The following is a 22,708-nucleotide window of genomic DNA, read 5'->3' on the forward strand; positions in this document are numbered from 1 at the left end:
GATCTGCCCTGACCATTCATGGATTGATCAATCAATGGAGGTCTGCGTTATCTCCTAGCGTCATGAGTTGACAACTCAGGTAAGGTGGGAGAGTGGAGAAGGTCATGCTGCCCAATTCCAGGGTGATACTCTCCCCTGTCCACCTCTTTCCACATACCCTCCAAACACAGGTGCCCCGATCAGGTGATTTTAGGACACAGTAACCTTGCCGGATCCTTTCTATGTTTGCTCTACAATCATTCTCTGTGGTGCATTTTAGCTAGTAATAACCAACCATATTTATAAAAAATGAAGAAATTCGGGATCAAAGTTCTACAGTGAATCGTTCACCATGGCAACCAATGGAATGTTCCTGCCGAACTCACACAACACACAAAGATATTCAGAAATATCGTTTTGCAAACTTTCTGCACCCAATTCTACCTAAATTTAAAATATAAATGCGATATGTAGCGTACAATACGTGTACAATATGCGTAAGCCGCCCCGCACGGTCTATTTTGGGATAGAATGGCTTTTTATTTGTCCTTTATTCTCCTGAACAATAACCAAAAAATCTCTCTTGGGTTTTCTTTCATTGAATTAATATATTTGTAATCCAATTGGCAGGGTTTCAGGCATTCATATGTGTTTCCATTAATGCTTCCATGAAAAGCTAATGCAATAAGTAACAAAACCACACTGTGCTACCTGCAGTGCTGGGTGGTGGATCAGCCCCCACCAGTGAGTACCAGTGGTTGGGTAAACAATTTAGGGGTCTTTGTTTTTGCTCTATGTAAAGTTATTTGATTTATTTCAATAATATATATTTTTTAATTAAACAATTTATATACATGCAAGATATATATAGATAGATTTATATAGATATATACTTTATACTTTTAATATCGTTAATTCATTGATGGCAAATAATACAATTAATACAAAAAGTAATTATTATTAAATTGGCAAGGTGGAAATATTTCTATGAGTTTAATTTTCAAAATGAAATTTTTCTATTCATCATTTACAAAATTTCTGCTTTTTGTTTCTAAAAAAAGGTGCAAAAATCTAACTTAAAATATAAATATATATATTACACGGGCCCCCCAATGGCATAAGCATTCTAATTTGTATTCTGGATACTTGACTGCAATGAAAAGTTGAAAAAGGTTTAGTCCCAGTCCCAGACAAACGGCCCAAAAATATTGTAGACTAGAAATAAACGTGGCACGTACATTCTGCCTAACATACAAACACACGTACATACACACACATACACACCAGTCCTGTTTAACACACTGACGCTCAGCATCAGTAATAATATTGTAGACTAGAAATAAAACGTGGCACATACATTCTGCTTAGCACATACACATACACACACAGCATCAATCTAGCATTACGTATCGATCCTTTTTATTTTCTTTGAATTAAAAAGCAGAGGCTTTTAGGCTGCGATGAAAAAACCATCAGCTGCGGACCCCACGGGGCAAATGAGTTTCTTCCTCTTGAACCGGTTCATTGAAATGTACAGATAAAACATCCCTCCACTCAACATAGCAAACAATGACCCAGAAAGGTACAGAACCTTTCCACGAGAAACCAGGAGTGATATTAATGGTATCGTTTCCACGCCGTAGTAAAGAGCTGTGAAGGACCCAGGTGGTAAGTGAAGGAACCGATGGAAGAAAATGTACAAAAATACAAAGTTTAGCTTCTTTAAGTAGTGTCCCATGAGTAAGGGTACGGGGCAAACACTTCATAATATGGTGCCCACGATGTGGATATCCACAGTCTTTTTATCGGCAGGGGTAAAAAAGTATAGATCCAGGGTAACCATCGATACAAAAAGAAATCAGGGCTTCTATAGTAATACAATACAATGTATCCTTGATACAAGGAGGTCATGAAGACTAATTCCACTGGATTAGAGTAAGTAGACGTCCCCTTTTTTTCAGGGGACCATGTCATGATTGAGACTTCAGCCCCCAAAACCCACTTAAACTTAACAATAAAATGTATTTCAAGATTAATATTTTATTATTTGTGCTTTAACCCCTTCGTGACAAAGGCTGATTTTACTTTTTGTACCCTTCGTGACAATGGCCGTTTTAACATTTCTGCGCTGCTCGTGTTTGGCTGTAATTTTCTTCTTTCCCGTTTACTGAACCCACACACACAGATATTGTTTTTTTCAGGACAAGAAGGGCTTTCTTTAGATGACATTGTTTTGATTGTATCATATTATTTACTATTAAAAAAAGTATAAAATATGGTGAAAAATTTAGAAAAAAATGACTGTTCCTAACTTTTAGTTGAAAAATCTTTTACTCATCTATAAAAGGTAATAAAAAAACCTGCTAAATAGATTCTACTATTTGTCCTGAGTTTAGAAATACCCAATGTTTTTATGTTTTTTTGCTTTTTTCTGCACGTTATGGAGCAATAAGTACAGGTAGCGTTTTGCTATTTCAATGCCATTTTTTCCAAATCTGGTAATTCTTCCCCCCATGTGCCATTTCGGGTATCTTTGAACCCGGCCAATGCAATTTACCCCATCAAATCATATATTTCTGAAAACTAGACAGCCCAGGTTATTCCAAATGCTGGTATTTTAACCCTTTCCAAGCACTTATTCTACCATCAGCCTTTGTCAAACTTTATGGTAGTAATTTTTTTGCATTTGTTTTTTCACACACATTTTACTTTAGGTATGAATAAACAGGTTCTGGTATATGTCACTATCATAAAACACCCCAATATGTGTTTAGCAACATCTCCTGAGTACAGCGATACCTCACATGAATGATTTTGCCTGGCTGTTTGGGGGCAAAAGGGCCACATTTGGGGCATGCACATTTTTCAATGTTGAACTTTGGCATTTGGGGATCCACTGCCCATGTCCTATTTGGTACATCTTTGAGCCGGGCCATTTCAGTGTGCCCAATAAAGCCATATATTTTTGAAAACTAGACACCCCAGGGTATTTCAAATGCTAGTATTTTAACTCTTTCCATGCACCATATCTACCACCAGTCTTTGTCAAACTTTGTGGTAGTCTTTTTTTTTGTCACACACATTTTACTTCAGGTATGAATTAAAAATTTCTCGTATATGTCACTATCACAAAACACCCCAATATGTGTTCAGCAACATCTCCTGAGCGCAGTGATACCCCACATGAATGATTTTGCCTGGCTGTTAGGGGGGCCATTTCAGTGTGCCCAACAAAACCATATATTTTTGAAAACTAGACACACCAGGGTATTTTAAATGCTGGTATTTTAACTCTTTGCATGCACACATTTTACCACCAGCATTTTTTCAAAGTTTGCAGTAGTATTTTTGTGTGTGTATTTTTCCCACACACACCTACTTTATGTATGAATTTACAGCTCTTGGTATATGCCGCTGTCACACGACACCACAATATGTGTTCAGCAACATCTCCTGAGTACAGTGATACCCCACATGCATGGGTTTGTCATTTTTGGGGGGAACTAAAAGGCCACATTTGGTACGTTTGCATTTTTCTAATTGGAAATTAGATGTGTGGCCATCCTTCCCCTCGTGTTAATTGGGACCTTGTTGAACCCGGCCAATTCAATTTACCCCATCAAATCATAAATTTTTTAAAAGTAGACACCCCATGGGCATTTAATATGCCAGTATTTTAACTCTTTCCATGCGAGAATTGTTTTAAGCTAATATGCTAATTTTAGGACTTGCTCACAAAAATATATTTTTTATATATATATATTTTTTTTTTGCCTTTTTTTAAAAAATTTTTAACATTTTTTTTCAAATTGAAGGTTCCCCTGATAGTGACATCAGTGGGAAATTATTTTTACATTTTACTGTTTTTTTACTATTTTTTTTCTAATTATTATTAATTTTATTTTATTTTTAATTTATTTTTTATAAGCTGAGCTCCATTGACTTGCATGGTTGAATGCAGTACCTATATTCAACCTGCAAGTGGAGCCAGAGTTCTCTAGAGGGTCTGGAGACCGTCTAGCGAACTTTTTAGTCTTTATTGGTTTTTTTTCCCGGGCCGCCGCCATCTTGCTGATGGCGAAGATCACCGGCAGCTGCGGCTGTGACCGCTCTCCGGAGTGGTCACAGTTCATCCCCAGGTAAGTGTTTGGTGTTGCTGGATGCCTCCTGATCAAAGTATGGCGGATGTTGACGCCCCGGGGAGGGGCCAGAGATGGCCCCTTTGTGCCGATAATGGCGTTGCTGAATGCCTCGAGGTTGAGGCATTACAGCAACGCCGTTTCGGTGCAGAAAGCAAAAATAGATCGCTTTCTGCACCCGTTTAAAGACGTGCCGGTCCTGGCACGTCATTTGTCGTTATCGACTTGAATTTCCGTGACGTGCCCGGACCGGCAATTGTCATCAAGGGGTTAAATGCCATGGCAGCCATGGCAATATAAAGATCCCACAGCCACCACCAACCCAATTTACTTTATTAAATGATACATTTAAATAATATACAATTAATAAGAACATAATTATTAAATAATAAATATTTAAGCACCAGCTTTGGCAATTTGGTCACAGCCATAGATCGTAAGCTCCTAAGAACAGGCCCCTCTTCTCCTCCTATACCAATATGTCTTAATGTTATTGTCATTTTACATTGTCTTTGTTAAATATCTCCTTTGTAACAGCGCTATAGAACCTGCTGGCACTATATAAATCAGAAACCAACTAGGGGAGCTCGTATGAACCGATTGTGATATTCCAATAGAGAAACAAAAAGACAAAAAAAACAATGATAGTGTAGACTTTATAAAACTAGAGGCTTCTTAAAAAGGCCAATAATTGCACTCACAAAAATGTTGTGATATTCAAGCTTCTCAAACACTTCCCTGGGTTTTTTATCTCATTCTGGAGAAAATGCAAGGAAACAAAAAAACAAAGGACAAGCACAACCATGGCATGTTATCTTAATACAAGTGATGAACGGGCAGGGTTTAGATGTAAGTGCAATTAACCCCTGCCCATTCATCACTTGTATTGTTTTTTCAAATTGCCCTCCTTATAAAGCGACAGACGGAGTCACAAAATAACTGAAGATTATATATAAAAAAAAACATTTGATAAAATAAGTTCAGCAACGATGATAGATTTAATCATATTTCTTTAAACAACATAGAAGCATATTTGCGAGCGGATCGGCCCCCATCTAGTCTGCCTGTTTCTCCTGCCGTAAAGACTTTTAATCAGTCGTTGGTCTCGTCTTAGATTCAGGAGCCATATGTCTAACCCATGCACGTTTAAAGTCCCTCATGCTATTAGGTCCTACCACTTCTGCTGGGCGGCTGTTCCACTTATCCACCACTCTTTCAGTAAAGCATAAACAAGGCATGAATAGGCTAGCTACTACTGACATTGGAATTCTACTAAATTCCATGACAACCCATCCACAGCCTATTTAACATTATTGAACTGAATATGATGTTTCCATTGATCTTATTGTTCAAAGGTATTTTGTAGCATTTACATTAGTTATGTTAAGTTATATCTTTAATTATGTTTTTGTAAAGTAAATCATTTAAGTAAATCATTATCATTATAAATCATCACAGACAGCAAGTCTGTGTTTTATTAGTCAATAAAACAAGTGAGCTATGCTTATAGGGGAACATTTACTAAACGGCAATGCTGGACTATCAATGACAAGACCTCCCTGGCTCTTTAAGGCCAGCGGCCGTCTGATGACGTAAGTGCAGCATACGATGTGCATACCAGGGTACTTCCAGGCTTCCCAGAGCCCTCCCTCTTTAGGTAGTCCAATGGCATTGGTGGGTGGGGCCAACATAATCCGTGGCCTTGGTGGGCGGGATTAATGCCGTTAGTACGGGGGGGCATGGTGGGTGGCGCTAGCATCAAATATATATTTATTTGGGGGTGGGAGGAGAAATGGTCTAAACAACAGTCTAGACAGTTTCCTCCCCCATGATCTTAGACTTAGGCTGCTTGAACCAATCAACAACAATCAGAAATTTAACACCGGAGAGAGAAACATCTGAAAGCACCCTGAAAACATTTTAATCTATAAATGCAAGTTCTGTCAAATACAGAATCTGAGAAAAGTGACAAAGTTTAGTAATTTATTGTTAATTACATTTTTTCTTTTTTTTTTACATTTGTTGGATGACCTTGAGCTGTCTACCCAACAATGACATCATTATTTCGTCTTCTTCAATGATTTGGCAGTACATTTTAATTAACTTCACAAACAATGAATTTGCTTTTCATTTAATCTAAACAGTATTCATTTTAGCAAATTTCATTATCGCTCGTCACAAAACAAACTTCTGCATTCATTTTATTCAAATCAAAAGAACCATTTGTTTCGATTAGCTTTGAAAACTATTTGACATTTTTTATTATTTTATATATTGTACATTTTTAATTTCTTAATTACCGTATTTGCTCGATTATAAGACGACCCTGATTATAACACGAGCCCCCAAAATCTGAATATTAACTTAGGAAAAAAAGAAAAAGCCTGAATATAAGACCACCCTAAAGGAAAAAAGTTTTACCAGTAAATGTTAATTCATGTAAACTATTTTTTTAAATAAAAGCTATGATTGAGAAAAATATTTTTTTTGTTTTTATTTCCTTGTATTTTCCAACCTGTCCCCCAGTTACGCACATCTGCCCCCAGGCTTGCCACACCAATATGGCACTGTGGCCCATGGTATGCCTTTTGACCCCCTATATGCCACTGTGCCCCATGGTATGCCTTTTAACCCCCTATGTGCCACTCTGCCTCCAGAAATGCCTTATACCCCTATATCCCATTCTGGCATTTAGGGGGTTAAAATGCATATTATGGGGCAGAGTGGCATATAGGGAGGTATAAGGCATTTCAGGAGGCAGAGTGCTCTATTAAATGCCCCCTTAACGCCACTCTGCCTCCTGAAATGCCTTATACCTCCCTATATGCCACTCTGCCCCATAATATGCCTTTTAACCCCCTAAGTGCCAGAGTGGCATATAGGGGTATAAGGCATTCCAGAAATGCCCTATGCCCCCATTTAACACACACACACACACACACACTTACCGGTGCTTCCAATTTCCTGCTGTGCTCTGAAAAAAACCTCGTCTTATAATCGAGCAAATACGGTATTTTAAATGAGAATAAATGGGTAATTGGAAATATTTACTACACATTTATTTAATAATTAAGAACGTTTTAAAAAGTATCTTATAAGAGTTAAAAGACCAGCGGAAGAAATTAGAAATATATGGATAATGATATACTGGAAAATAAATTTATGTTACTCTGATACTCCTTAAAAATAATTATTTATTGTCTACATTATACTTTTTGAGCTTGTAAGCAAAACCTTTTTTTTTTTTTAAAAAAAGAAAAAATTAAATGGAAATTTTGGGGACAAGTGTTTTTCATTTTTATTTTGCCTGCTAAGAATATTATTTTTATTTATTGTTTTATATAGCGCCATCATATTCCGTAGTGCTGTACAATGGGTGGACAGGACATGACAAGCAGTATATAATGTAACAATTTGACTTACAGAAACAGGTGAGGAGGGCCCTGCTTACAATCTATAAAAATATAATTTTAACAGATTGACATCATTGTACAGTGCTGCGGAATATGATGGTGCCATATAAAATCAATAAATAATAATAATGTCTAGTACCTGAATATTTTGACAGCTCCTGTACAACAGAAAAGAAGAAAAATCATTAAATTATTAAACCAAAAGGGAAAAAAAATATATAAATGTCAGAATTAGGATAGATAAAGATTGACATAAATATTGCTTGAATGGCATAAGACTGCCCTTCTATAAGACAAGTAAAGGAAGAATGTTTTCAAATGAGAATGAAAGAAGAAGGAAGTTTTACTTTACTGATAGGGTGGTAGATAAGTGGAACAACCTCCCAGCAGTAGTGGTAGAGGGTAATACAGTGAGGGGATTTAAACATGCATGTGATAGGAATACGGCTCCTGAATCTAAGGCGACACCGACAACTGATTAAGGTTTGTGTCTTTACAGCAGGAGAAACGAAGACGGGGGCCGAATATTTAGCAAATAACCAAAAATGTTAAACTTGCAGCGTTTCTGAAATACATCAGTTGGAAGATAAAATTGAGCGTGCGAATAAAAAAGGAGAAAAACGCTTAGATTTTACTAGGTACGTAAAACAGACATTTTAAGTGAATACATCCACTGGCAAAAGCTAAGAAGCAATTTTGTTAATGTATTTCAAAGAAATAGCCACCCAGGGGTCGAAATAATGTATGTGGTAGAATCTATAAAAATTACAAAGTACGAGCCTTGTATCTGACTACGTATTGGGCAGAAAAAATGGGAATTAATATTATTTTACTGTCTCCTTTGTAAAGTATGCTCACCCAGCTACGGGATGTTAAAATAAACATAATTAAGATGTACTTTGACATTTCATTGATTTTTTTTTTTTCTTTTAGTTAATACTTAGAACTGTACATATAATTTTAAAGGATTAGATCGGAGATTTCTGCAATTTTTTTGTGATGAAGGCCAAGAAACGGTCACGTAAATTGTTCATGTGCCTTTAGCCTTCACATGAGATGCCTGTATATATATTTTCACCTTCTCAAAAACTAAAACATTTTAGTCCATTTTATTTCATGTAACATAATGTAGTTTAAATTCTCTTTTCAGAGCTGTTGTGGTGTTTTAGTACATTTATTAGAACCACCGATTCCCTGAGTCACTACAATAGCGTCTTTAGAATGATTTAATAAAAGGGTTAATATTTTATTCGCCTGAGATCAATTAGAACATTCCCAAGTACAATAATAATCTAGCATGTTTTTCATGGGAATCAAGTAGGGGAAAAAAGTTTCAGCGGTGACTTCTTGCGTTCTGGTGGAGAAAGTAGAAAAGTTTTCCATCGAGGCACGGGGGATGGCGCTGTTTATTATGTTCGTATGACATATGATATGCCGTATCGCCATTAAGCGTACCTGTGTGATAATAACAGGTTTCACTGGCAGTCTGTGGATGAGTTACAAAACGAAGGAATAGGAGAAGTGATAATGATCGAAACCGCTGCTGAGATAATGGAAGGTGAAAAGTTTAGGCAGATCAAACAAACTACATGATCACAAAACCGGCATCTTCCCCGCTCATCTCCTGTTTATAGCATGCTAATGTCTCAGTTAGAAAACAGATTAGTCGATATCTATGTGAATATGTAGATCACTTAGCACTAAAGTCATTCGAAAAAGAGGTATTACTGAGCATTAAATCCAAAGGAATTATGGGTATAATATGTGCATAAAAAAATTTAAATGTGTACCTTTTTGACCCGCATCCGCTTGGTATTTACGTTTCCATGTTAACCCATTATTGATGGTTTACATGTTTTATACTTTTTATAGTAACAGGAAATTAACAAGAAATGTGTTTAATGTCTGTAAACATCCAGCTCGAGGTAAGTACATTTTGGGGGTTTCCTAAAGATAAAACCCTTCTCTCTGATTCCATGAAGCTCAAAACTGTTGGGTTGACTGGACCTCCATACATACATTTTTATATATGCTCTTGGTGACCATTACACAAACTGAGAGTTTGATGACATCTTATTCTAAATACATAGACATTAATATGAAGTTGGTTCTCCCTTTGCAGCTATAACGGCTTCCGCTCTTCTGGGAATGCTTTCCACAAGCTTTTGGGAGTTTCTGTGGGAATTTTTGGCCATTCATCCAGTAGAACGTTTGTAGAGCAATCTCCGTTCCAGTTCATCCCAAAGGTGTTGGATGGGGTTGAGGTCGGGGCTCTGTGCGGCCGGCCAAGTTCTTCCCACCAAACTCATCCAACCATGTCTTCACGGACCTTGCTTTGTGCACCGGGCTGTAGTCTTGCTGGAATAGAAAAGGGTCTTCCCCAAACTGTTCCCACAAACTTGGAAGCAGAGCATTGTCCAAAATGTCTTTGGATGTCCCCCTCAAGTGTCCCAATACTTTTGTCCATATAGTGTATGTACACCCCATTTAGTGTCATGTGACTTCTTCCTGCCAAAAAAAAAAAAATGAACAAGGCAAAATTTGCAAAAAGGGTCTGGGCATTAAACAGTATGAGGAGTAATGTTTGTAACGTTGCGTTATTTAGCAAAGCAGGTGGAACTGCAGCATTAAAATAGTTTTTCCCTGAAAATGTAAACAATTCAGATGGCTTTATGTAACAATTAAAATCCTCCACGTCAGGTTTCTGTGGTTGCAATGACAGATGGTGTAATAGAGGCAATTAATAAGGCAAGTACTGTTGTGTGCGTTATAGCGTGCCTCCTAAAATAGCAAATAATTACATACGTTAAGCTTTAAGTATACTTTATAGCAACTGAATGAGCCGTTTAAATTAACATTCAAACAAACTGCTGAAATTAACATCAGAATACGCAGTTTAGATTAACATCACAATAATCATAATAAACTGTTTAAATTAACATTATAATATTTAATTAAATGATCCATTGATATAAAAATGCTAATTTATATGGTTAGATACAGTAAATGAACAATAATGAAATGATATGGAAAGTGTACACTTAAAACATTCGCAGATTTGGTTATTGCAAAGTTCATTAATAAAAAAAACAATAGCTTGGATCTTAACCAGTGCAGCACTTTCGATGATATATATACGCTTTAAACACTTGGCTGCCCACCCCAAGCCTTTAATGGCCATGATAATGGTGTGGAACATCCTATATTAAATTGATGGGGGCAACAAGTTTGGAAGGGTCTGGTGTCCACACAACCAATAAATACCTAGATGGTAGATGAATGGATACATTAATGTATTGTACAGTACGGTAGATACATTTACAATTTGCAATTAGTGTAGGATGGTGATTCTGATACGTAAGCATGATTGGTTTAACCCCTTAAGGACAATGGGCGGTCCCAAAACCCATTGAAAACAATGCATTTTGAGCCCGTACACATACGGGCTTTGTCATTAAGGGGTTGACACTAATGTCACACTCGCAGTTGAGTTTAATGGTACGTGAAGAGTTTGACGAGACACCTCGCGGCATCTCTATTTCAGTTTATTGCACGCCAATTTCTAGAAATACCTTGTTAGCCCCTGATACTTGTCCCCGTAAGCATAGTATGCGTTCTATGCCTGTGACCTAGTTCTAGAAAATATCACAAAACCGTTCTGATATGTTCATGTTTGAGGAAGTGATCTGATCGTGAGGTTATTCCTGTGACTCCACTTAAAGGTACAAATCAAGAGATCTGGTCTCTGGCCTCGAGAGAAGTTCTGGGCCATACTTATTCTTCTGTACGCTGAAGACAGTTTTTAATGGCTGCGGCTGTATGTTTGGGGTCACCGTCATGCTGCAAAAAAAAATTTGGCGCCAGTCGGATTCCTGACTGATTTAATTTAATCTGACTGATTTAATCCTGACCAGATCCCCAACTCCATTTGCAGACATGCAGCCCTAAACTTTCAAGGAGCCTCCACCATGCATCGCTATTCATCTTTTTTACCGTTCTCCAGCCCTTCGATGAACAAATGCCTTCTGCTGTAGCCAAATATTTCAAATTTTGACTCATCAGTCCAAAGCACCTCCTGCTATCCCCCCCCCCGCAAGTTCCTATGTTTTCGCAAAAAAATTGAGTCGCTTGGTCTTGTTTCCACGTCGGACGTATGGCCTTTTTAGCCGCAAGTCTTCCATGAAGACCACTTCTGACCAGACTTCACTGGACAATAGATCGATGTAACAGGATCCCAGTGTTTTCTGACAATGCGGAGCTGATGGACATCTTCTGATGGTGAAGGGAAGAAAGCATAATGTGTCCGTCATAGATAAATAAAAAAAAAAAACACATGTACGATTTGTCTTTCTTGAAAAAAATCACTTCTAGGTACATAAATAACACCATATGCAAAACATTCATTCATTTCCAGTCCAACCTGTCATAGCAAACACTACGTATTGTCTCTGGGTAAATAAAAAAGAAATTAATGGTTGAATGAACAGAGAATGAAAAAGTCAAAACCGCTCTGGTTTTGAGATACTAAATCCCCTTGGCCATCAAGGGGTTAAAGGTTTATCACACATGGTGGCATTTGATTTCAACGCTTACATAACTAATTACTTCCCTGCCCAGACCATGAACTCCTGCTACTTTTGGGTTCCCAGGGCCAATCACCCTTTGGAGAACTGGGGGAGCAATTTAGCGAACATGCATAGTTAAAGCCGATCCTCAAAACAGGAAGTTACGATTGCTGCTCCCATGGTATTTAACCCATTCCACCTGATTAATAATGTAGGATTTCTTAATATGACAGAACCTTTTTAACAAACAGAACCCACACTCCAGAACCGAAGCATTAAGGAAAGTTTTCTCTTTAGTATAAAGACTAGGTATGTCCTAGACGACTGTTTTGATTACTTAAAACTTTCATTTATTCAGGCTAATAACCTATCGCAACAAAAGGGTTAATCGATACGTTCCAATTGCCCTTAACCTACAACGCTGTAGGTTAATACTACTGTAACTATAACGCTGTTTGCAATGATGTCAGATTTCTTGATCGGTGTAATGTTTACGTTCATTTTTTTCTTTTTGTGAGATTCCGACTTATGAAATCTTTGCCATCTTCCAAAAACGCCTGGCGCAGAACCGTAATAGGCTGCATTGTTTCCCCTCCTAGTCTGCATAACAAGCAAATCAGATGTGAAGGATAATGAGCGAGGTTAATTAAAGTGACAGCCGAGACAATCAATCGTGATGGTTTTTGCTGCCAATTCACAACGCAAATTGATGGCTTAAAAATGCAGAAATTAATGCCATAATTAATTAAATAACAAAATGATTTCAGATTTTTTTTTTCTAAACGGAAATGTCAGCTTCCATAAATCAATTGCATTTGTTCCTCGGAGAGAATATACCTGTGTTATACCTGTGTAATTACCATCATTATTTAGACTTCTGGGACTAATTGTGGTTATTCACGGGAAAAATATTGACTCACCTTTGGTCTTACAAATACAATAAATTACCGGTAGTCTACATCTCTTCGATCTGATGGAATGGAATATCTACAAAAAAATAATAAAAAAAAATACTTTTTTATTTTTGTGTTTTATTGCAACTTTCATAATATTCTGTTTTATTCCTGCCTTGTTTCCTTTTAACTAAACGATTGTCTGAAACACAGAGTCGCAGAAAAAGGTAGTTTTCCAAAAATATCCTGTAGTATTAAAGGGTACCATTTATAAGATTTTGTTTTTCAGCCTTTGCTTGAAAAAGAAGGGCAACAGAAATTCATGCTTAGACAGAGAGAACATTACAAGGAGAATATGAAGTTTGCTGTCCATCACTATATAAAACAATTGGAGACCATAGCTGCACATTTCCCCCGGGTGTAGAACCTGTAGCGGCAGATTATTGCTGTCAGCCGGCAGCCCCCAGGGCATTTGCCCGGTATGCCAGATGCACGGTCTGGGCCTTTTGTACAGCAACATTTCTTTGAATCTGTTCAAATGATTACATATAAGGATTGCTACTGTAAATTATATCTCCTTCTGGCCAAACATTTAATTCCATTTTTTTTTCATATTCAGATATCCTTACTTGTTTTTGCATTATGGATTTTTGGGTTGTTTATTCTTTTAATGCACATTTCCCCAACCAATACAAGTTAATAATAAAGAAATAATTAATTTAGTTGAGTCACGCTCAGCCTATCCTGCTATTGCAGGATAGGACACTACGTATCCACAACAGAAAGCCCTACGATCTCAGAAGAGTTCTTCACCATCCAACCGGTTCCCCTCTGGGGTTTTTTTGAGCGGCTGTGGGATTTTCTGATGATCCTCCGACACCGGGGACAGACCAGAAGAGTTCACAGGCAGGCTATACAAGAGTCATAGTCAGGGAGCCGGAGTTCAGGATAATGGATGTATCAAAGTTGAGCTTCAGAAAACCAGAGGTCAGGAAGCCAGAAACGGATAGTCAGGATCAAGCCGGGTCAAATACACAGGATCAATAACAGGTAACGCACGAGGACGGGATACATTATGATAAGCACAGGTACGACCATCAGAAGGCAAGGTGTAGCTGGTTACTGGGGTTTATATAGGGCGAGGAATGAGAAAAGGTTACAAAACTGGGTTTGGCGCCAAAACTTGGAGGTAACATCATTCCGCTCAGGATGCCTGCCTGCGGCCATCTTGAGTGTTGAGCGGCAGCCGCTATAGCATGTAGGAATAAAAAAAATGTAAATGAAAAATAAATAAAAAATACAGTCCTCAGGGCCCCCCTATGAACCAAGAGGAACACCAATCCTTCCTCTTACTTTGCCTTGTATGCCGTTGAGTGTGTGTGGGGGTAATGTACCCTTTGGAGAGCATACAGCCTACCTATGCCCTCTCTCAACTTGCCACCTCTGTTCAATGGGATGGGTGGGAGCAGAAGTGTAATAATAATATATATATATATATAAAGTAGCCCTGGAGCAATTCCAGCGAGGAATGTACAGGATACGGTCTGTAGCTGTGGTGCTTGGAAATGATGTTACTTCCCCACGCACGGGGTCAGTGAAGGAGCTCTAGTCTTACTACATCCTGTAAGTACTGAGAGATATGGGCTCCTTACAGCGCTGGGGCCCTGGTGGAATTTCTACATGTGCCCTGTACCCATATCTTAAGAGATATGTAATTATGTAATTATGTAAATAACATGTGCCTGGAACCTATAAGAATTTGCGTTACTTTCACAGTTGCAGTAAACCTTCTTTGCCATGACATCTGCAAAAAAACGTCCCAAAAGCACTGCAAAACATTTCTGTATTTATTGGAGAGGCTATCGCAGCTTAACAAAAAATTTAGAAAGGCTTGGAGTAGCTACTTTGTAACGCAACACAAACGGGTAAAAGCAATTCTCACTCTGTATCTATTTTCTCCTCTTCTTTGATCTAATTCAGAAAGTCCCGCTCCAACACCCGGCTTTTAAAGTGCAGACACTCATATGAAACATCTTTCGATAAGGGGCATTACCATTTGAAAAGCCCACCAAATCAAATCGGCCAGATAAAAAAAAAAAAGCAGGCAGAGTTTTATAGAAGAAAACATTCCGAGTGCTATCTCCAAGATCTGAAAATCAATAGACAATCTTGAATATAGCTTAAGTATAATAAAACCTTAAAGGGAAAAGGTCTATGGTGTCTTTCCTAAAATACAAAAAAAATACAAAAGACAGATACAGAATATAAGGATACAATGTGTTTCCTCTTCCCAAGTGTTAAGTAAAAGAGTCTCACACCTGTTATCAAGGGTTTTAGGAGATATCATGTTCCCAGAAGCTAAGGGCCTGGATTGGACTAGTGGAAAGAGGGAGAAAGAAGCCCCATGTATATGATGCTATTACTGTCACATACACATATATACATATACTATATTTTACTATGGACAACAGAACCTACACTAAGCTGCTGGTTACATGCGCCAACTCCTGAACACGGAAAGCTTTCTGGAGTTGACATTTTCCCTTCAACCACAATTTCTTGGCATTGGATCAAAAAAAGCGAACTGCAAAATGTTGTGAAAGCCCCATGGGAGTTGCTGGAAGGAGCTGGCAATAGGGCGACTGTAATAGAATCTTCAATGAGGGATACTGGAAATTGAAGGAATTTATGTATGAAATGCCCTGGCAACAGTGGCGTCGCTACAGAGAGGCAATTGCCCCCCCTAGGTTATTCCTTGCCCCCCCTGTTGCCCCCCCGCCAAATTTGGAACCATCCAGCGGATTGCCTAGGACAGTCCCGCAATGGGACTTAAGTCCTGGGCAGCCTGAAACACTTTGGACGCGGAGGAGAGAGAGGGGCCCCTGGCAACCGCTCGGCCCCCCCTCACTCTACCTCCGCCGCAGTGCCGGCGTTTCATACTGAGCGCCGGTATATGACATCATATCCGGCGCTCAGGAGTGAAGACAGAAGCCTCGTTCTCCCGCCGCAGGACTTTAAAGGTGAGTGAAATACAAAGGGGGTGAGTAGGGAAAGAGGAGGGAGAGGGGTTAGAAAGTGATAAGGGAGGGAGAAGGGGTAGAATGTGATAAGGAAAGCAGAAGGGGTAGAATGTGATAAGGGAGGCAGAAGGGGTAGAATGTGATAAGGGAGGCAGAAGGGGTAGAATGTGATAAGGGAGGCAGAAGGGGTAGAAAGTGATAAGGGAGGGAGAGGGGGTACATGTTAATGAGTGAGTATGAATTAATGTGTGGATGCATTGTGTGAATGCGTGAGAGTGTGCATTAATGTGTGGATGAATTGTCTGAATTAGGGAGAGCATGAGTTAATATGTGAATGAATTGTCTGAATGAGGGAGAGCATGAGTTAATATGTGGATGAATAGTCTGAATGAGGGAGAGCATGAGTTAATGAGTATGTGTGTATCATAGATGTGTAATTGTGGAAGGGCAAAGATGGCACTCACCGGGGAATTCTCTCTGACAGCCGGGGAAGGTCTGCGCGATGGACGCAGACAACCCCCGCTGCTAGCCACGCCTCCTTCCGGCTGCAGCGGAAGTCTACACGCTGCCCGGACAACACACTGTAAGTCAGAAGCACCGTTTTTTTGGGGGGGGTGTTAAATGGGGGGCATAAGTCATTTCTGTAGGCAGAGTGCTCTATGAAATGCCTTTTAACCCTCTAAATGCCACTGGGCCCCATGATATGCCTTTTAACCCTCTATATGCCACTCTGCCTCCTGAAATGCCTAATACCTCCCTATATGCCACTCTGCCCCATAATATGCCTTTTAACCCCCTAAATGCCAGAGTGGCATATAGGGGTATAAGGCATGTCTGGAGGCAGAGTGGCACATAGGGGGTCAAAAGGCATATAATGGGGCACAGTGGCATATAGAGGGTTAAAAGGCATATCATGGGGCCCAGTGGCATTTAGAGGGTTAAAAGGCATATCATGGCGCCCAGTGGCATTTAGAGGGTTAAAAGGCATATCATGGGGCCCAGTGGCATATAGGGGTTTAAGGCATTTATGGGGCAGAGTGACAAGCCTGGGGGCAGATGTGCATAACTGGGGGCAGGTTGGAAAATAAAAGGAATTAAAAACAAAATATTTTTCTCAATCATAGCTTTTATTAAAACAATTAGTTTACATGAATTAACATTTACTATAGGAAACTTTTTTCCTATAGGGTCGTCTTATATTCAGGCTTTTTCTTTTTTTCCTAAATTAATATTCAGATTTGGGGGGTCGTCTTATAATCGAGCAAATACGGTATTTAGATTACTGACCCAGTTTAAAAGGTGAAAAATAACACGTACTATGTTTAAACAATTTAAAGGGACTACCATTTATTTTGAAGATCATTGACTCCTGGGCTCGCTTCACAGATTGCTTTAGCTATTTTGGTGAAAGATACAATGAGAATTAGTATTATTATTAGGGCTGCAGCTAACGATTATTTTCATAATCAATTAGTTGGCCGATTATTTTTTGATTAATCGGATGAAAAAATAAATGTTTTCATTTATTTTAAATAACTGGATGTTAAAAACAAACAGCAGAATAAAAAAAATATTCAGGCTTTTTCTTTTTTTCCTAAATTAATATTCAGATTTTGGGGGGTCGTCTTATAATCAGGGTTGTCTTATAATGGAGCAAATACGGTAATACCTGCAATGCTGTTTCCATGTATTTATTTGATCTATACCTGCAATGCTACATTTTATATATTGTTATTGTAAATACAGGATTTGTATGTCTGATTCTGGTGAATTTCAATTGATCTATGCATGCAAAGCTGGGTTTGAGTGTTAATGTGTTGATCTATACCTGCTATCGGCAGCAGGGTCATATATATATATATATATATATATATATATATATATATATATATATACCGTATTTGCTCGATTATAAGACGACCCTGATTATAAGACGACCCCCCAAAATCTGAATATTAATTTAGGAAAAAAAGAAAAAGCCTGAATATAAGACGACCCTATAGGAAAAAAGTTTTACCAGTAAATGTTAATTCATGTAAACTATTACATTTTTTAATAAAAGCTATGATTGAGAAAAATATTTTTTTGTTTTTATTTCCTTGTATTTTCCAACCTGCCCCCCAGTTACGCACATCTGCCCCCAGGCTTGCCACTCCAATATGGCACTGTGGCCCATGATATGCCTTTTAACCCTCTATATGCCACTGTGCCCCATGATATGCCTTTTAACCCTCTAAATGCCACTGTGCCCCATGATATGCCTTTTGACCCCCTATGTGCCACTCTGCCTCCAGAAATGCCTTATACCCCTATATGCCACTCTGGCATTTAGGGGGTTAAAAGGCATATTATGGGGCAGAGTGGCATATAGGGAGGTATAAGGCATTTCAGGAGGCAGAGTGGTGTTCAGGGGGTTAAAAGGCATTTCATAAAGAACTCTGCCTCCGGAAATGCCCTATGCCCCCGTTTAACACTCCCCCCCCCACACACACACTTACCGGTGCTTCCAATTACCGCACACAATTACCGCTGCTGTATACCGGGGCAGCAGTCTTCCTTCCGCTGCAGCCGGATGGAGGTGTGGCTAGAAGCGGGAGTTGTCTGCGTCCATCGCGCAGACCTTCCCCGGCTGTCAGAGATCAGAGTTCCCCGCACCGACAGCGGATCGCGTGGACGTCAACCCGCTGCCCCGGTATACAGCAGGAAATTGGAAGCACCGGTAAGTGTGTGTGGGGTGGGGGGGGAGTGTTAAATGGGGGGGGACAGAAGGATCCAGGTCCCCTACAGCGGTGCGGGGGATCTGTATCTTAGTCTCATAGTCAGACCTCTATTTGAGGTCTGATTATAAGACGACTCCGATTAGAAGACGAGGGGTATTTTTCAGGGCATTTGGTCTGAAAAAAACATCGTCTTACAATCGAGCAAATACGGTATATATATATATATATATATATATATATATATATCGGCAGCAGGAACTAATATTAACGAAACTGCCAGTTCAGCTGTAATTTTGAAATCATGTTTCAATCATAGTCTTTACTTCAAAGAGATAAGTACTAATTATGTAGATAAAAATGCATGTCTAATGCGTATATGTGACGGGCCATCACATAAATCAATAATAAATGGAGGGGCTTGCTGGGGGCATTAATACAAATAGTGGAGGCGATTATACAAGGGTGTGGGGGCACCACATTAATCTATACTAAAAGGGTGCTGGCTGGGGCATCAATACACAAGGGTCAAAAACACTAAGGGGGTATAAACAACAATGCAGTGTGAAAAATCCATCCTGATGTAGATGTCAGTGACGTAGATTGTGTCCTGCTGTTTGTGTGCCAGAGCCTGTCCTGGGGTGTGTGTGCGTATAGGTGCGGCACAGCGTGTCCTGGTGTGTGTGTTTGGGTGTTGGTGTGGCAGAGCCTGTCCTGGTGTGTGTTTGGTTATCTGTTTCCTGGCAGTTGGAATTATTTAATTTATACTTATCCAGAGATAAAATGCCCTCCTGAAGTTGTAGTGACTTCAGGGGACAAAACATTCAAGGCCCTGAAATAATTTAGTGGAAAAGTTAAGGTATTGTGTTATTTATGCTATAATATTTATTTCAAGGATTAGTCGTACTAAATTGTGGCTTCAGGCTTCCCATGTTGAATGACCGAGTATTATGTTAGTCCAATAACAAAAGTATCATTCCATAGCATATTACTTTTGGCAATATACATGTATATTTTCTCAGTGGTATGATTTAATGGTGGAAATTATGAATGCCCCCCCAGTTTGACTGTGGTATCTTGTGTGCCCCCCTATATATTGTTTCTAGAGTCGCCACTGCCTGGCAATGTCTTTAGTGAATACCAGAGCTGAAAAACTAAAATGTACAAATAACTTTAAAGATGAACATAAAATAACAATGCGTGGATGTTTCCCCCCCCCCCCCCACACTTCCAATTACAGTTTTATTTTACAGAACTGTAACAGTTCCCCTTTAATCTGTAACTCAGTGACACCGAGGTCCTTCAGTACGCTTCGTGAAACATTGTATACTACTGATAAGCACTACTTTGACCGGGCACTTCGAAATTACAGCACAAGAACACGGTGTATTTCTTTGTCCTGTAAAAATAGGGAGGTCACCAAGTTCATAGTTTTTACCAAATAAGCTACAAAGAAACAGAGAAGTAGGTTTTGACAGCAGCAAACATCCATTTTTTTTATCTAATCCTCATTTCACATGTCAGTATTTTTCGGGACAGTTACATGCGTAACCCATGTAGTAGTTATTGGACTGATTCAAAAGTTGGAAATTTTACAAGGTATGAATTCATGGCACCTTGTCTTTGTATTCCTGTTTTTATTAAGGATTATATGTTTGTTAGACATTTTAGGAAACAAAGAAACAGAAGAGGAAGGGGATATAACATGGTCATTATGTCCCAATGGTCACCTATTACACATAAAGACGTAAAAATAAGTCCTGGGGTCGTTAAGTGGTTAATAAAGTTGCAGTGACGTCTGCATCTAGTGCCCAAATTCAAAGTTACTTATAAATGTAGAGAAATGCATAGACGAATGAGGATTCTCAAATATTGTATATAAATGTTTCCATTCTAAACCTAAAATGCATGTTCTCAGCTAATAAAGAACATACTCTTCCTTTCCTATGACATAATGAATTAACATGTTTTATTTGAAATTCCTTAATTCTTACTTCATTCCACAAAACTCCTGAGGGTTAGTATCTGGAGTTCAACGTTCAGGAGCATTAACCTGATGGATGGCTGTGGGCTGACAGATGCCAAATTCTGCGTTCATTTTATGTGAGACAAGAGTTCCCATTCCTACCATAACTATACCAGGAAGCTTTCTAAATGAGCTGACAATGAGACTCAACTAATATTAACCCTTTATGAAATATACATTCTTCTGTATGCAAGCAGGGATTTTAGCTCTAATTTAACAGCACTCCACACAGTAATAACCCCCAGCGCTGAATACAGTAATACCTCCCCAGTGCTGTATCCAGTAATAACCCCCCCAGTGCTGTATCCAGTAATATAACCCCCAGCGCTGAATACAGTAATATCCCCAACACTATATACAGTAATATAACCCCCAGCGCTGTATACAGTAATATAACCCCCAGCAGTGTATACAATAACCCCCAGCGCTGTATGCAGTAATAACCTCCAATGCTATATACAGTAATATAACCCCCAGCACTGTATACAATAATATAACCTCCCAGCACTGTATACAGTAATATAACCCCCCAGCGCTGTATACGGTAATAATCCCCCAGCACTGTATACAGTAATAATCCCCCAGCACTGTATACAGTAATATAACCCCCAGCGCTGTATACAATAAAAACCTCCAGCGCTGTATACAGTAATATAACCCCCAGCACTGTATACAGTAATATAACCCCCAGCGCTGTATACAATAAAAACCTCCAACGCTGTACACAGTAATAACACCCAGCGCTGTATACAGTAATATAACCCCCCCAGCGCTGTATACAATAAAAAACCCCATCGCTGTATACAGTAATAACCCCCAGCGCTGTATACAGTAATATAACCCCCCCCAGTGCTGTATACAGTAATATAACCCCCCCAGCGCTGTATACAATAAAAAACCCCATCGCTGTATACAGTAATAACCCCCAGCGCTGTATACAGTAATATTGTCAGTCATGTGATATTTTGGATGACTTTCCCAGCTCAAACACCACACTTTCATTAGTCAGTGTCCAGCTGGGTGATTAACACTGAGCCATTCTATTGTTTCCCATAGGCAGTATGATAAGGAGTTGCTGTTTTTCTAGTAGATTAAGGCTCAGATAACAGAATGAGAACTGAAATGGTTAATATGCAGCTGCCTGAAAATTATATATTACGGAGAAAAAACTAAACTTCTTAAGAAAAGAGGCCCATATTTAGGAAAATATATTTTAAATCTGGTACTAGTAATTAAGAAAGGTTGGTAGGATATCCTCATAAAAAAAAAATCAGGGGCAAACATTGGCAGCAAGGATCTGATGTATCAGGTTGGCAATAAACATATTTAAGGTGGATTTTTGGGTGTTGACTTTTTCATAAATTGGGTTTAAAATAAAGGCAAATAACCCCAAATAAAATTTAGTTAAAAAAGAGCACAATTCAGTGTTCCTGGGTATTTAATCTAATTTTAATGAATGGACAGAAAAGGAAAAAAAAAAAAAACCCAAGAAGCCGTTTGTTCGCAGCCGTTCTGTCTTAACCCTATAAATCCCAAAATGTATCTGCTATAATACGACTGATGATGAGGATGATGGGAGTTGTAGATTTATAACAGATTGATCAAAGTTAAGAAATATTTGTGTTCTCGCAACCAATTTAGGCATGGGGTGATTTAATATTTTTAATATTATTAACATTTTAAGTAAACCGGCGGGTATACAGACTGGAAAAAAAAATGAAAACCCTTTTTTTTCCCATTTATAAAAATTTTCACGCCATCTGAGCTTTTTGTCTGTTAGTAATTGTCAGAAATCACACTTCTAACACATCAGCTGGAATATTAAATGCAGTCGGTGCCATTTTTATTACGTGCAATTAAACATTCTTAAACACCAAATAATACCCATTTATACACACACACATATTTATATATATATATACATACACACACATACGTACATACAACAATATAGTC

The sequence above is a fragment of the Sceloporus occidentalis genome, unplaced genomic scaffold (genome assembly GCF_023333645.1).
Source record: "Sceloporus occidentalis isolate IW3139 unplaced genomic scaffold, rSceOcc1.0.p SCAF_178, whole genome shotgun sequence".
Taxonomy (NCBI): Eukaryota; Metazoa; Chordata; class Lepidosauria; order Squamata; family Phrynosomatidae; genus Sceloporus; species Sceloporus occidentalis.